The following is a 16,358-nucleotide window of genomic DNA, read 5'->3' as shown; positions in this document are numbered from 1 at the left end:
AGCAACCTCTAGTGGCACAACTTTGCCTGCACACAGCAGGAAAAACTGATGAATATCGATTTATCCCAGAAGAGTTGGGTTTTCTGAGGTTTTATTAGGGTGACATATGAAAAGGAGGGCTGGGCTCCTGTAGCTTTCGCAGTCGTATTGAAAGGGGAATTTCAGCAGGGGTCATTTGTATGCATGCAGCACCTCTTCATCACAACAGTTAAAGCTGCAGGAGCCCTGCCCTCTTTTATATCTAGTCACTCTAGTTTAGCTCCTGCAGCTTTAACCGTTGTGATGACGACGGGATTACACCAGGTGCTGCATGCATGCAAATGACACCTGCTGAAATTCCCTTTTCTATACAATTGTTAAAGATATAGGAGCCCTGTCCTCCTTTCCATATGGTCATTCTGGTTTTATTTTTAACGCTAGAATGGGAAAGTGGAGTGGGAGATGCACAATAGGCTGACAGTGGCCTCAGAATGATCCACGAATATCCGTGAGTGGCCAGTAATGAGTAAGCCATTAAACGCTCAAATAAAGAAGCTCTAAGACCAACAGTGTGAAACAATGTGAAAAGAGAGGGAAGAAGGGTGTAGCCGTGGGAAGGAAGAGAACCATGTGGGCAAATGCTGTTGCATGTGCTTAAGCCTGGATACAGTTTGGCTTGGAGTTCGAGATGATAAACTGAAGGCCACACGGAAAAGGTGGTTTTTGTGGAGGGATTTCAAGGACGGGAGTTTGTCCATGTGTAATCTCAGGCTTTGCTCATGTGAGACAAACGTGACAGCGCCACGCCAAGATCAGTTATCCATCCATATAAATAAGGGCTGCAGAAGGTTATTGATATGTTCATGACACACAGTGAAAGATGGGGATTAGGCCAAAAAAAACCCAAAACTTCATAAGAACGTTTCTCGTGTGTGTGTGTGTGTGTGTGTGTGTGTGTGTGTGTGTGTGTGTGTTTGTGTTGCTCAAGGCCAGAAAAACATGGTCTGGCAGCTTTCTCTAGAACCTGATGCAAACATTACTTTACTTACTGCAACTTACCTCCGATTTCCTCCATGCGCTGACTTCCCCGCTGTCATGAGCTTGCGTAGTTTCCTTGATCTCCATCACTGGCCAACACTACCTTTTCAGGGAAGCCAGGTGCTCTCCTTTGTAGAGGGCAGTCCTCTATTTGAAGGGGCAAGAGAGCTCAGTCCTCTGTTTTAAGGCATCCCTTATTTCAGCTGTTCTTCCACATGTTGTGTCCTTCCAGATGTTGTTAGATGACAACTTCTGCCATCCTTGACCCTGCTGGCTGGGACTGATGGAGTCCAATAACATCTGGAGGGGCGCAGGTTCCCTGCCTCTGCTCTGTCTGAAGGCTGTTCAGGCCCAGTCTTGTTTAGCGCTGAAGAATACTAAGAAGAGACAGCAGCAGGGGCTTTGAAGATGCCCATCAACTATTAGTACCTGGGCAGCAGACTGAGCAGATACAGAGGTCACCTGGGCGGCCTTCCTTGCTTTAGGGTGATACGTTGCATTTTTACTTACATTATAGTCATTATTTTGAAATTTGCTCTATACATATAAATCAGAACATGCACATGTTATGCAAAACTTAGTCCTTTCCTCCCACCGCCACCTTTGGTGGGGGATACATTCCCTCTTCTTGGGTGAATCATCATTAAGTGGCCACCCTAGACATTTCCCATCATGTTTGCATCATGGCATTTCAGCACTCACCTTCTATTTCCACCATGGCCCTCCCTTTCCTGAGAGATTGCACAGGGCTCTCTTGGGGATCTCTCTTCTCCCACAACTGAGAGCTGTCTCCTGTGGACCAACACCAAATAAACTTCAAACATCTCAGACATTCATTTTCTTCATGAGATCCAGCAGCAGCAGCAGCAATGTAAAAGACCCCTGGATTCAATTTCTTCTCTCCAGCTGCGCTTGTCTAAAACAATATGCAAAACAGCAGAATATGTCAGAAAATGCGGACATTCCTGTAGGGGAAAGGGAAGGAGGATCTCAGGTTGGCTCTCCCTCTTCCTGTTCATACCTCTCTCTCTTTCTCTCTCTCTCTCTCTCTCTCTCTACCTAGGGAGGGGTGATACAATCTGTCCAATGCTTCCCAGGACACCTACGGCTCCCATTCTAGGGACCCCATAGGATTGCAGTGCTTTAGACAAATAAAGAAACACTTTGCATTACTTGATGTCAGAGGCTCTGTCTCTCTGTGACAAAAATGGTTTGCGTAAATAGCGTGGAGCTGAGCTTAAAATTGCGCCCAGCTCTGTAACCGGCAAGCCATGGTTTCCGATAATACATTGACAACTTCAACAGATTAAACTGAGCTTCAAAAGAGTGTATCTTTAAAAGCAGGATATACATAATTTACACGTTATGGATTTTCTACCTTGGGTGCCAAAATTTGCCTTAAATTGTTGCTGAATGTAGGCATCAAAGCCAGTGTTTCTGCCACCAAGCGAGCTCAGTCATCTCTGAGTAAAAGGTCTCCTCCTGTTTGGGAGCGTGCCTACTCTGACTTTGTTGACTCTAATTTCAAATTTTGATGAACAGGGACTTCCTTCTTGTGATCTTCATTCTCCCAGTAAGAGAACCACCGGTGCTAAGATTAGACTTTCAGCCTTACGTCACATACTTCACAGAATACCACCAGTGACCAGAGGGGAACAACCTGGGAAGAACAGCTGCTATTAAAATGGGATTATGACCTGCTCTGGGACAATTATGTAAACAGCTGTCCGTAGCACAGTCAATATCAGCCTGCAAGATGGCTTGGCTGGACATAGGTTGCTGTGGTTTCCCCCAGGAACCTTAGTTGAGAAATTCAGTATTAGGAAAGTGCAGAGTTCCTTTCATTTTGGAACAGCCGATACTAGATTCTTAAGCAGAGTTCCTTTAAAAACTTATGAGCCGACTGGACAAAGATCAGAAGTATTGGTGGGTGGGAATGAAAATAAAGAAAACTTTCCCATTTTCCTTCCATTGTAAGTCCAAGACCCATTCAAACTAGCTCCCCTTTGCTTGAGCGTGTAGCCTTACAGCTAAACTGGTGTTAAGCAAATAAAGTCCTCCATGCAATGGAAAGATCAGCTGATAAATGTGCTGTGGAATCTGAGCCCACGCCATGCCTAGTTTGATTTATGCCATTTGAACTATGTGAGGTTGCAGACGGCTTTCCAAAGTTGTGCTTGTTCTGACCAGCCACAAAGGGCACGAAAACAATCCTCCAGAGGGAAAAGCAGTCCGAGAAACTTGTCAATCAGCTCTTCTCTGTGGGATTTCTTTCCTTTTCTTTCCTTTTCAGGGATGACAGCACTCATTAAGAAGACAGGATAAACTCTCATTTTTATCAGTGACTGTTTATTCAATTTCTGAGACATGCATTCAGAAGAAACACTCTAACTCCTTTTTCTTTTTCTTCCAGGCTAGGGTTGTGTCAAATCTGAGTCCTATTTAGATGAGATCTACAGAAATGAATGGGACTTAAGTTAGACTAATGTTGGATACAGTCCATTAGATGCAACCCTAGAGTTGGCTGCATGTTTGATGCATTTGCTAGATTTGAAATTTTGAATGTTATTTAGATTTGGCTTCAATGTGAATTCAAAAGTTGCATTTCTGTGTGGTTTTCAGAAATCCTGCAGTGTTAGAATTCACATTTGGATTCTCTCGGAGGGGAGGGGGCCTGGGAAAATCTAGAATGAACACATGGTCATGTACAGTTGGCCCATGCTAAATTGATGTTGAATATACATCTGATAATATATGGACATGTGTTTTTGTTGGGAATTTTGGTTTATTTCTACATCTGAAGGCAAGAAGTCATCCTGGTCACAGGCTTAAAGAAATGACATATGTCCTGCAAGCACATAATACGACATTGTGACTTCTATATTTGCACATATCCTGTTTTATCCTGTTTTTCTCCCACTTCACAAAGAAAACTCAGTGCTTGAGGGAACTGCAGAACTGGGATGTGCTAGAATGGCCTAAGATAAATTTAGCTGAAGCCAAGAATGTCCCTGGTTTGGCTCTGGAAAGTATGCAAAGCAGCCAAGGACATTGGGAAGGCTGGTTCAATGTCAACATGAAGAACACAGTGTATGGCACTGCACAAGGAACGCAAGTAAATTACATATATCCTATGTGGATTGCATACAGGGTTCAAAAGCATCACGCTTCGACCCACATGGAAGACATCATTATCTGGAGCAAGCAAAGTGTGATTGCTAGTGTCTCTAATCAAGGAAATGCATGTCGTTTTATTGTTCCGGAAAGGTTTTGAAGACTGAAATTTTAATTGTCACTGCTGTCTTAGTTTTGCCAGATTTCATACTGCTACTGAATATTTATTCTTCGTTGCATTTTATCATGCTTAAGCCAGCCGTGCTGGGCCGTCTTACTTGAGATTAGGATAAGATCCAGATTCAAGGGAGTCTCAGTGAAACGGACCCTCTCTTACATTGGCGGGCTCCTGTTGCCATTTTCAATTTCTCATAAGACCTGATGTAGCATTGTTCTGAGGGCATTTATTTATTTAATGTACACCCCACCTTCCCACCAAAAACAGTGTTCAAGGAGGCACACAATAAAATCGAGATTAAACACAAAATCTTAATGAAAACACAACATTAAAAACAATTAAAAAACAGAATCAAAAACACAACCATAAAAGAAATAAGCAGCACCAACCGACTAAACAAACCCTTCAGCGACAAAGCCCACCTGAGGAAAACCATCTTTGCTTGCTGGTAGAAGGACAACAGGGGGGGGGGGAAACTGGCCTCCCTCAGCTAGACATTGTGTAGAATTAAAATTATTCTCCCATGGGGTTGCCACTTTATTTTCCCACAATGCCTCAGAGCAATACATTGTCATATAATCTGTGGGAAATCTAAAATGGTCAGTGGCTTCCAGAGCCAGCCAGCCTCTATGGTGGACCCTGGTCCTGCTGAGACTTTTGGGCCTTTGCAATTGCTCAGGGTTGCCTGGTGCCAATTCCGTCACTGTAATTGGAAAATACTCTTAAGTAAAATGCATACAACTAAGCAAGTTGTATTCTGTAGGACTTTGAATATGTCTCATGATAATATTATTCATGTTAGCTGTCCTCAGAATGGAAGGGACAGATTACAATTGACTAAACAATCTTAAATTCCTAGTCATTGGATTTATTGGACACATTGATGGAGGATAAGGCTATTGATGGCTACTAGTCCATATGGCTATATGGTACTTCCAGTATCTAGTTTCCCCTGGGCAGCTGGTTGGCCATTATGTAAACAGACTGCTGGATTAGCTGGACCAGCAGTGCTCTTCATATGTTCTTATTTCCCTTTTGTAGCCATTGTAGCAAGCAATCATGCTGTCAGTTACTTCCAGGTTGCAGCAATTGAGCGTAATCTAGTATGAACATTCACTGAAGCTGTCTTAAAGTGACACTTGGATCTATCCCAGAGTCTTCTAAAAGAACAGTAGCTAAGGGGAGGCATCACAAAAATAAAGAGCTGTGCCTTTTTTGACCTGCATGTAATTTGAGCAGGAACTTTAGGAACAGCCAACACAGGATGTTTGGGCGGTGGAGTGAAGGGAGGCATAGGATTTCCTCTCTCAGCCCTTTGTATAGGAGCTATGGAGGCCGGTATGAACATGTCAAATACTTCTGACAGTAAGGGAAGTAATAGGGAATTCCCAGAGAGAGTGGAAAGCACAGCAAGATCTCTCTTGATAGCCAGGCATAAAATTCAGTTTCATAAGTAGTGGGGTAAGCCTCTGCTTGCTTAAAGCTAATCAGAGCAGTTGACCAGACTTTTTTTTTTAAAAAAAAAGAGAGTGAACTACTCAGGATTATTCAGAATATGCCCATTTGAAATCATGATACATTTCACATCACTTTTGTCTAAATTCAGGCAAAGGGAACATCAGGGCTTGTCCCAGTTGGACTATCCCTCGCCCCACAGAGATCCTGGATCCTGCTCAAGAGGAGCTGGTTGTGTTATTCAGTTGTGGTGGTGGTGGTGGTAGTGGTGGTTTTGAGCATGTGGATCTTGCTTATGTGTTGTATTCTAGAAATATTGTGAGCACTTTGAGGACTCTAATAAAAAAAGTGGGATAAATAAATGAATATTATTTTGATTCATCACTATGAACACATTAGGATTTATTTCATTGCCATGGGTTCCCTGGATGTGGAATTCTATGAACAAAAGGCCAGATCCTTGCATATGTGGTGGGCAATGAATCCCTATAATCCAAATAAATTAAATTCTCTCTGTGTGTACGTGTAGTTCTAAATACTGCAGTTTCTGTTAATATATGACACAGCATGACAGACTTTTGAAGGTATCATAATCTATGAAATTCAGTCCCTAAATATTGTAGTGAGACTTGGAAATGGTCTAAAGGATCTTTCATGGATCCCCTACAACCCTGTTATTCTTGGTTGTAAGACTGAGTGTTGGGGGCAGGAGAGGGTTAATGGAACCAATAGGACTTCTGGAGATAATTTTGATGGCTCCAGCAGAGCGGTCAAGTATCCTGTTTTTGTTAAGACATTGTCTTTCAAAGGATGGGCTCTTCTGGAAGGAGAGAGCTGTTTGGGAATCAGGGCTTAGTTCCACACCGTCCCCCCCCTCAAGGAGATGAGGTCATTCAAGCTGTGTGCCTGTGAAGAAGCTGACAGTTTGGGGGAAAACTCAGATACAGTCAGAGAGCTGAGTTTGTGCTCTGTGGCAGCATTTTGAGGTACTGGTTTGTCTCTATAAAGATCTGATGTAGGAGCAGCAAACTTTAGACCCTCTGTTGGGGTGATTAGTAGCGAAGTCCTACCTATCCTCAACTTGTATATATGTGTAAATAAGCCATATATCACAAAACACCAGGCCCGATCTACACTAAGCAGGATACAACACTTTAAAAATGTTTTGAAAACTGTATATGTAATGTGTCCTGGGCTTGAACAGTTGTCAAAACCATTATAAACCATTATAAGCAGTAGTGTAGATCCTGCCTAAGTCTCCAATGACTTAATTCCAAGGAAAACAAAACTTGAGCAAGCAGCAGAACTTCTGAAATCTCAGCACCAGGAGAATTGGGGTGCATGTAACAATTATTATTTTTTAGAAAAGTTTAATTAAAATATATTAAAACAATCCCCAACCCCTATGCAAGCAAACCTATCTATCTATCTACTCTTTGATTTATTACTGATTGAGTGTTGTCATCAATATATGATAAGGAAAGGGGAGAAAATTGCTTCACTTACTTAATTTTTTATTTTTGAACCAATATGCAAACAAACTCAGTTCCTTCAAAATTCGTATTACTCATTTTGCAAAGAAGTTGTCCAATCAAAAAGTTCATACTAACATATGTATATTAGGCATCAATTCATGAAAAATGCCTATATTGATCAAAATAATGTGAAAATGCATTCTATTAGGAACATTGCTTACAAAAACTATGTACATTAGGCCAAATTTTGTTTTTAAAAGGTGTATATTGGGAGAAATGTGTACAAAGTTTTATGCAAACTTAAAAAAAAAAGGTTTGGGATGAACTGAACTTAAGATAGGAACAAAATTCATGACTGGAAAAATGAGAAATTGAGAGGAACCAAAATGGACAGATTTGTTTATTCCTACACAGGGAAATTAAGCAAAAAGGGGAGGGAAAGAGAGTTTTCCAGTCAGTGGCGTAGCCATGCTCCAGGGAAACTTACAGTCACTGTCCACCAGGGGCAGTAGAGGAGACAGCAGGAGGAGGGGAAGAAAAAGTGAGGCAATGACAAGAGAGGATAAAATCTAAATAAATGCAGTTACATATCAGGCCCCTTCATTAATTGTGCAGAGAATACAGCTGAAGGCACTGCTAGCCCTGGCCCTGAGGTCACATGGCACTGTGGGCCACACCCCAACATCCACATGTTAGACATGGATATCTGCAAGGAAATGCCTATACACGTAGACTCCTATGTGTATGGATAGGCCAGGGGTGGACAACTTGTGGCTCCCCAGATATTTTGGGCTACAACTCCCATCAGGCCTCACCAATGGTTATGCCAGCTAGAGCTCATGGGACCTGTAGCCCAAAACATCTGGAGGGTCATAAGTTGCCCACCCCTGGCCTAAGTACATAGGCTTTCCCTTTCAGAGGTCCATACCCAACTCATGGACATTAGGGAAGGGCTGGTGCTAATGCAAGACCAAGAAGGTGGAGTCAGAGGTGGGGCTTCAAAGTCTCATCCTACATGTGATTCTCCTTCACACAATGCGCATATGAAGGGGGCAATAGTTACTAGGGATGTGCTCCGCTTCTAATCGGACCGGAGAAGCAGTAGCGGAGCGGGGGGCTTCGCCTGCCCTTAAGGCGGAGGCGAAGAGGATTGGGGGGCCGGCGGAGCGCGGCTAAGAGGATTGAGGTGAAGGCGGATCCTTCGCCTTGATCCGGAGCTCCGCCGGAAAGGTAAGTGGGGTTTACCGGGCCCTGCTGCTGTCGCTGTCGCCCATGCGGCGACGGCAGCAGGGCCCAGTAACGCCCCCTGCCCTCCTCTCCCTTACCTGCCTCCGTCCGCGGTCCATCAGCGTCTCCAATTGAGCCCGTGGTTCCAGCAGGAAGTCTGGGCCGCACTTGCGGCCCAGACTTCCTGGTGGAACCGCGGGCTCAATTGAAGACGGCGACAGACCGCGGACGGAGGCAGGTAAGGCCCCCTCCCCCTTGGTCCCTTACAAGGCTCTGCCGCCGTCGCCGCATGGGCGGCGATGGCGGCAGGGCCCGGTAACCCCCCCGCCCTCCTCTCCCTTACCTGCCTCCGTCCGCGGTCCGTCAGCGTCTCCAATTGAGCCCGTGGTTCCAGCACGAAGTCTGGGCCGCACTTGCGGCCCAGACTTCCTGGTGGAACCACGGGCTCAATTGAAGACGGCGACGGACCACGGACGGAGGCAGGTAAGGCCCCCTCCTCCTTACCGGGCTCTGCCGCCGTCGCCGCATGAGCGGCGATGGCGGCAGGGCCCGGTAACCCTCCCATGGGGGGGGACCAGAGCTCCAATCTGGATCCGGAGCTCCGAGCGGAGCGGAGTGGGCACAGGCGGAGTGGGGGCGGGGCGGAGCGGGCCGATCCGAAAATGGCAGATCTTAAAGTGAAGCGGAGTGGAGGGTCCGTGCACACCCCTAATAGTTACAGTGTAAGCCTATACAGATCTACACAGAAGTAAATCCCACTGAGTTGAGCTGAGTTGACTCAATTGTGGATAAATAGGTGCAGCCTCACAGTTCATTTACACTGGTGATGAGGAGGACTAAGCGCTGTGGCCAAGTGCTTCGGTTTTCTGACCCATGTGTGAACAGGGAGCTCTGGTGCATGCTAGCTGCATCCTCCATCAAAATGAATGGAATTGATTCTGCAGGCAGAGAATATATGACTGACACACACACACACACACACACCCTGCAACTCAAGAGATTCTTGCATTGGGGTAATGAATGCAACAGTACCCAAAACAAAAGCCACCAACTTATGTATCAGTGCAGTAAAATCATGACTCAGAAGAACGTCACTGAGCCAGTCTAGCTCGGAAGTCTACCCTTTCCCCTTCCTATTCATGCAGAAAGCTTTGTCATGCATTTCATCAAAACAAGGTCAAAGATGACCTGATAAGCGGGGAAGTAATCACTGTAGACTTTAGTGTTGCTGCTTGAAAAAAGAGATAAGGCTGAGGGAACAACCCTTTAGTTGTTGAGTTGTTTTTTTTATTTTTTTGACAAAACAGGAAATGCAAGCAAGTCCAGAATTGCTGTCCTTACGGTACACCACTATCACAAACAAAAGCACAAATGGCCATGAGGGGAATATATGAATATATACGATCCAAGATTTCTTTTACCATAGATAGAACAGTTCTTATAACATTGATCAACATGTGAATAGAAATTCAGAATAAGGCCTAGGGCAGGTGTGTAGGACCTCAAGCCTGGAGGCAAAATCTGCCCCTCCTGGGGTGGAATTTGACCCTCCAGTGGATGGCTACACCGCCTCCACCAGGGCCCACCTGATTTCCCCAACCAAACAATAATTTAGTAATTTGCTGGGGTTTGTGCAGTTTATTCCCCATTGTAAAAGGTTGAAATGTCTGTCATTGACCATAAGACCTTTATGCTGAGACACTGGCAAAGGAGGTGATGCAGGTGGCTACCAAGAAAAGGGCCTTTTCTGCTGTGGCACCCCTGTTGTGAAATTCACTTCCCAGAGATGCTCACTTGATATTAGGGCTGTGCTCTGCTCCGTTTCGGGTCATAGAAGTGGGAGCAGAGCAGCCCGATTCACCTCTGCCAAAGGCGGATCCGAATTGGGTCGGGGGAGCTGCGGATTGAGGCACAGCCGTTCGCCTCCATCCGGAGCTCCGAATGCAGGTAAGTGGGGGAGAGGGGGGCTCACCTGCCAGCGGCGGTGCAGTCTGTGCAGAGACGGCAGTGTAGCCAGGTAAGGGGGTGAGGGGGGGCTTAACTGTGTCCATCGCGGTCTGGCACAGGCTTCAAGTGAGGCCCAGGCCTCAGTTGAAGCCTGCGATGGATTGCAACGGAGGCAGGTAAGTGGGGGGGACGGGGCTTATCTGGCTCCGCCGCTGCAGTCTGTGTGGCGATGGTGGCAGAACCAGGTAAGGGGGCAGGGGGAAAGGGCTTATTTGGCCCCCATTTCATCCCCCCTTCCCCACTTACCTGCCTCCGCCGCGGAAGCAAGTAAGTAGGGAAGGGGGGCAAAATCTCAATTCGCCCCTCCAGATCTTGCTCTGCAAAGCAGAGCGGAAGAGGGTCGGATCGACCCAAAGCGGTTTGGGCCCGATCCAGAAGTTCTGGATTGGGCCATGAAGCAGTTGGGGGTGTGTGTCTGTGCACAGCCCTTATTGATATCTACATTGTGCTCTTTCCAGCATCAGGTAAAGACCTTTTAATTTTTCCAGGAATTTTAGACTTTTAGCTCCGACTACAGAAGAATAGGATTTTTAATGGCATGTTCCTTTAGTTACTATAACATTTTTTAAATTTAGGCTTCTGTATTCCACCAAATGAAAGCAGATGGCTCCTGCCTCCGTTCTTGAGTTACTTTCATATTACATGAGAAACAGCCATCAAAACAGTAGGCTATGAGTAGGGACATTGGAAAAACCTGCCATGGAATCAAATGAATTTTATTTCTAGGAATCTGGCCCACAGATTACACAGGAGGCTGGCTTTTCCTGATTTGCAGACTTGCAGACCAATTTTTTCCCTTACTTTCTGGAATTTTATTCAAATTTAGTAATAGAAAATATATTAAAAAAACAAAGAAATAAACAAAAACAAATCAAAACCCACCAGCAGGAAATCTGTATTTCCCCCATAGGCCAAACCACAAAAATGCATATTTTAGGGGGCTTGGAGCGTTTTGTGCAGGGATTTGCACATTTTTAAAAGTGCAAATTTGCATAAAAGTGAATTTGCACAAATGTTAATTTGAACAAATTGGGGAAATTTTGTCAATTCACACTTGAGGGGATGAAAGGTACCTGACAATCCATGAAACACAGGCCAGATCTTCACCAAGCAGGATATGACACTTTGAAAACTGCATATGGGGTGTGTCCTGGGCCCCGACAGTTGTCACTACTGTTATAAACCATTTTAAATCTGTAGTGTAGATCCTGCCATAGATGGAATGAATGTTACAAATTCCATACAATCCTAGCTATGAGTAGGGAGAGATGAATCTGTCAAACTTAGGCCTTAGCTAGACGAGGCTTTATCCCAGGACGAACCCTGGGATCGTCCCTGTGCGTCCACATGATGCACAGGGCATCCCGGGATTAGGGAGGGATGATCCCTCCTTTACCCTGAGATCTCGCCCTATACTTTGGGCCTGGTTTTTCAGCAGTCCTGGGCTGATCCTGAGACCGCAGAACGTGTGGCCCATTGCCATGGGTTGACCTGGCTGCCAGGAGCTGTGCATGGGGCGCAGGGAAATTAATTTTTTAAAAAGCACCTACCTTTGCGCACAAGTGTTCGTGCGCTCATGTTTCTTTAAAAAATAAAATAATGGCGGGCGTGACGCCATTCCTCCTGGGGTCATCATGCCTCACATGTAAACAGAGGAGGGATCTCATGATAATCTCATCGCGGGATCTTCCCTCCTCCATTGTGGAATAAAAGGTAGGTCTAGCTAAAGCCTCAATGTCTTTAAGTTTAGGGATGGGTGAATCTCTCGATTTCATCCCCCCCCCACTGCTTTCACATTGTTTAAATAGCTAGGGATAGGTCAGAAATTTTTTGAACTGCCCAGAAAGCTTCGGCTATTGGGTGGTATAAAAATGTAATAAATAAATAAATAAATAAATCCACACAGTTTTCATCTTAATGCAGATTTACCAAATTTTCACTTCACAAACTGGGATGTGTTTATACCGTGATATTCGCAGCTTTCCAGACTTCGTGATGCCATCTGCAACTCCAATAATGTGCACAACAGTACATATGTGAACCGCCCAGAGAACTTCGGCCATGGGCCAATATGGAAATGTAATAAATGAAATGAAATGAAATAGGAGAAAGTGCACACAAATATGTGTATATTAAGGAACATCATTAGGGCACACCAAAAAGCATTACATTAGGGAGGAATGCTTGCAAAAAAGAAGAAGCATTTTAGGAAAAAGGGGATCCCAAAATGCATATGTTAGGTGAAATGTGCGTGAAGAAGAATCATGGATGGATGCAGAAATGGGACAGAATGTACTTAATGTAAGAAAACTGGCAGCTCAGATCCCATCACTGCATATGTCAAAGTTAGGATTTATTTTTATTTATTTGCCCCAACGTACATCAATTTATACTTCCTTTCATTAAAATGCTTTTGATGTTTTAATGCCCCCCCCCCTCTAAAAATCTGGAGATATCTTTTTGGAGCTCTTCACATGATGAGAACAATTTCGTGAGGAATCTGACTGCAACCCAGGCAGCGAGCTCTTTGGAATCAGATGTTTGGCAAAAGCCAAGTACTCTAACCAATGCCTACTCAAGAAATCCTAACAGCCTGATCCCATTAAATGTACTGCACTACAATACTTTGGATAGTATTGTACTATGACCATTTTAAAGCCTCTAACATGCAATCAACGTTTTCCACTTCACTTGCCAAGGAACTGCCATATCCTTTGATCTGAGCAAAGCTAAATTCAATGAGTTGTCAAACAGGAGACACTGTGGGATAGTATGTTCACGCAAGCTTCATTCTGTTGAGTATCATCGTATATCCCTGTCATACTTCTGAAAACCAGAACTTCTGGCATCTTTCTGGGAAGCCATCTCCCATCCCTTTCTTTGAATTTTGAACCGCAAGCAGTGTAAGAGCATCCATTTTGGGGCACACCAATAGCCCATCTAACCTAGAATTCTGTGATTTAGGATTATGAAGGCCAGATGTGGCTCTTGAAGGGTAGGAAGCAGTTCAAGGATATGGAACAATTAACACAGTTTGGCAGAAAGTATGATAATGATACATCTATTGTGGGCAGAATTGATCGAGAAGTTTTCCTGAACTCTCACGCATCTCTGTGATAACTTACCCCTTGGGTGTGATTGTTTCAGCAGAGACTCATCACAGGGGTATTGGGGGCAGGCAGGGCAAAATCTGACCTTAATGATATGATCAGCATGGCAACAATGAGAAAACAAGTATAGGGGAATTATTCCAGAGGTCATTGTTGACGGAAAGCCCTATTGTTAGGGCCAGAGTAACCATGTCCAGTGCTGGCCCAAGATATTATGCTGCCTGAGGCACAGCAAGCAATCCCCCCACCCCAAAGTCAGGATGTATAATACCCAAGGCCTGTTGAGTTATTTTGGCACCTGAGGCAGAAAATACTTCAAGCACATATTATAAGAAGAGCCAAGTCCTGAGTTGTGGAGCTGGCTTGTTAAGTTAAGTAGCATTTGTTTAAAACCTTGATACCTGGTTTGCACATAACACTAAGGTAAGATCTACACTTCTGATTTATGAAGGTTTATAATGGTATTGACAACTGTTCGGGCCCAGGATCCATTCCACATACTGTTTTCAAACCATTCTCAAAGTATTATATCCTGCTTGGTGCAGATCTGACCTAAGCCAAGGTCCTTTACAAAGAAAACTAAACTCTTCTGGCATCCTCCTCCTAGCTCTCTCTCTCTCTCTCTCTGTGTGTGTGTGTGTGTGTGTGTGTGTGTGTGTGTGAAGCACAAAAGCTCCACCCTTTGCTCACATCCCTTCAAGCTCTTCGACATAGTGTTCAATCATGGTTTCACATTACGTGTGAAATGAACCAATGTGGGGATAATAATGAGTTTTATGATGACTGAAAAGGAATAAGAGAAAGGATTCTCAAGGGTGCAAAAGTGTAATTTGTTTATTTTGGGCCCAGCGCTGTAGCTCCTTCGTCGGGGGCAATCTTATAAAATGCAGACTGCAAACTCGTCTCAGCCAACTTACCAAGATGAGGGCTATCTTCATACACCAGCCCAAATGTGGGGATAATCATGGCTTTAGGATGGCTGCAATTTTTCAGTGTTCTATGCTGCCTTGGGCATTTCTATTGACAGAACGGACACATGGGAAAACTTTTTTAAAAATACATAAATAAAAAAGTGTGTGTGTGTGTGTGTGTGTGTGTAAGTAAAAAGGCCATCCTTAGACATGAGAGAAATGATGTGAGCACAGCTCATGCAAAACATGTGACACTTGTATGCTCTTGCTCTCATGAAATGTTTGGTTTCTGAGCCTCTTTGCAGTCTTTTTTGACAACCGAGGCTCAGATTGTTATGCTGAAAAGAAATTCGAGGAGGGAAGCTGTTTAGAGACCTTTTGCATCGTTCCCATTGTAAACGAAAGCCACTTCCTCAGGAGAGCCTGTCCAATGAAAAACAACCCGCCTGGAGTCTCCCATTTGAGCAAATGGCAGAGCATCTGAAGAAAAGAGGCAGAGGGTCAGGGTGGAAAATCCCAAGGGGGAGAGGAAGACAGAATCTGTAAAAAGTAAATGAAAACTCGATGAGACCCACATTTGTCTTAACTGAGCGGGGAGTGGGATTATTTCAGGCCCACTAACTATCCCTCCCAATTGTTTCAATTCACTGGGCTGGATCCAGACTTTGTCATACTTAAAATAGATCCACTTAAGTCAGTCATGAGTAACTTAAGTCCCATTGATTTCAATGGGTCCACTCTAATTATGAGTAATTCTGGATCCAACACATAGTGAATCCTCCTATAAGGGCATCTTCAGGTGGTATCTAATGGGGTGCTTATGCCTCTATTGATTATCTTGCGCAGAAATGAGTGTTTTTGCTTGTTTCAGTTATCCCGGAAGTGCTATTAAATCTTCACTCTGTGAGCAGTTGGTGCTACTTGCAGATGGGATTTGGCAGGGCGTGAGAGAATTGGTGGAGACACGAGCACCCTATTGGATTCTGTCCAATGTTCATCTTATAAAAACAACACTCCTACTTATCTCAATACCTCATCTTATGAGGGTGGGTGCTATTGCACCCATGAGCGACTTATGGGTTTCCCACAGGCCATTGTGTGAACAGAATGCTGGACCCAGATGGACCTTTGATCTGATCTAACATCGCTCTTCTTATGTTCTTATGAGTATCCCCAGGCCCTCATTTTATATTACGTTTCTACCCCATCCTTCATTCAAAGAGTTCAGGCTGATGCTATACCAGCTTCTTGCCATCCCCATTTTATTCTCACAACCACCCATCAAGATAGAGTAGGCTCAGAAAGAATGACTGGCCCAAGTTCACTCAGTGAGCAAGGATTGGCATAGCATATGTGAGCATGTGGTGTATTGGTGTGTGTGTGTGTCCCATCTATGGAACGGGTAGCAACAATAACAAGAGAGATACTGCCAATTTGCTGATAGCAACTTATTGGCATGGAGGTGAACATTTATATACATCTACAAATTTAGAATCTTCAGGAGGAAAGATTAAATCCACAACCCCACATGACAGAATATCTTCCCCCATCCATATTCTTTGACACACATCCCATCCAAACGTGACTAAGGCATGGATTTTAATATCAACATGTATGGTTTTTGTTTTTTGTTTTTTAAAAAGGCACTCTAAGCTGCTGCCGTCACCTGGGCCTCTGAGGACAATAGAAGATGTCCATGATATGAGCCTAATCTAACATTGCAGAGGGTGTTATCCAGGTAATTGCTGACACTCAGCCTTCTGGACTCAAGAGAACCACCAACTACTATGATTTCCATTCCATCTGGATTCAGCTTATTCTGCGTCGTTGAGTTCTAGTTCATAATTTTGAAGAGTAGAAAATA

Source organism: Elgaria multicarinata, chromosome 4 (genome assembly GCF_023053635.1).
Source record: "Elgaria multicarinata webbii isolate HBS135686 ecotype San Diego chromosome 4, rElgMul1.1.pri, whole genome shotgun sequence".
Lineage (NCBI taxonomy): Eukaryota > Metazoa > Chordata > Lepidosauria > Squamata > Anguidae > Elgaria > Elgaria multicarinata.
This window is presented reverse-complemented; position numbering follows the sequence as displayed.